At 62.6% G+C, this 513-nt stretch overlaps 1 protein-coding gene across 3 annotated transcripts in view; it reads right to left on the reverse strand.

The window, feature by feature from the left end:
• Positions 1–513, reverse strand: part of LRSAM1 (leucine rich repeat and sterile alpha motif containing 1) — a 35,244-nt gene that overhangs the window by 3,419 nt on the left and 31,312 nt on the right. The gene's annotated exons all lie outside the window — the stretch shown is intronic.

Below are 513 nucleotides of genomic sequence, written 5' to 3' on the forward strand. Positions count from 1 at the left end.
GCATCTTGGGGGACGGTGGCCAGTGGCCGAAGTTCCGTCAACAAGGGTGGAGATGAGAAAACTGAGGCTCAGCAGGGTTTTTTGCTGTTGACTTTGGCAAGTCACCAAACCCAGCCTCAGACTGCTCACCTATAAAAGGGGGCCTCGTGAGGGTTCAAGGAGATCCGCCAAATGCCCTGCTCCGCAACGTGGCCCTGCCCATCTCAGGCCGCCATCTCCCCTCTTAGCTGAGCGGAGCTCAGGACGGGGTGTGTGTGTGGGGAACCTGGAAAGCAGGACTCGGTCCACAAGGGGCTGTCACCTGTTTCAGCCACAGGACTGACCGGCTCAGTGAGGCAGGGAGGGAGAGGGCCTGGCCCTGCGTCCCACCGGCTTTCACACGGGGCCCAGGATGAGCCCGCAGTGCCCCCTGGTGGCCACCGGCCTGGGTCAGGGCCCCCTACTGTCCCTCACTGAACAAGTGGGGATGTAGGGTCTGGAAGGCTGGGCAGGGTCCGAGTTACCTGGAGGCAG

This window comes from Bison bison, unplaced genomic scaffold (assembly GCF_000754665.1).
Source record: "Bison bison bison isolate TAMUID 2011002044 unplaced genomic scaffold, Bison_UMD1.0 scf7180017864375, whole genome shotgun sequence".
NCBI lineage: Eukaryota > Metazoa > Chordata > Mammalia > Artiodactyla > Bovidae > Bison > Bison bison.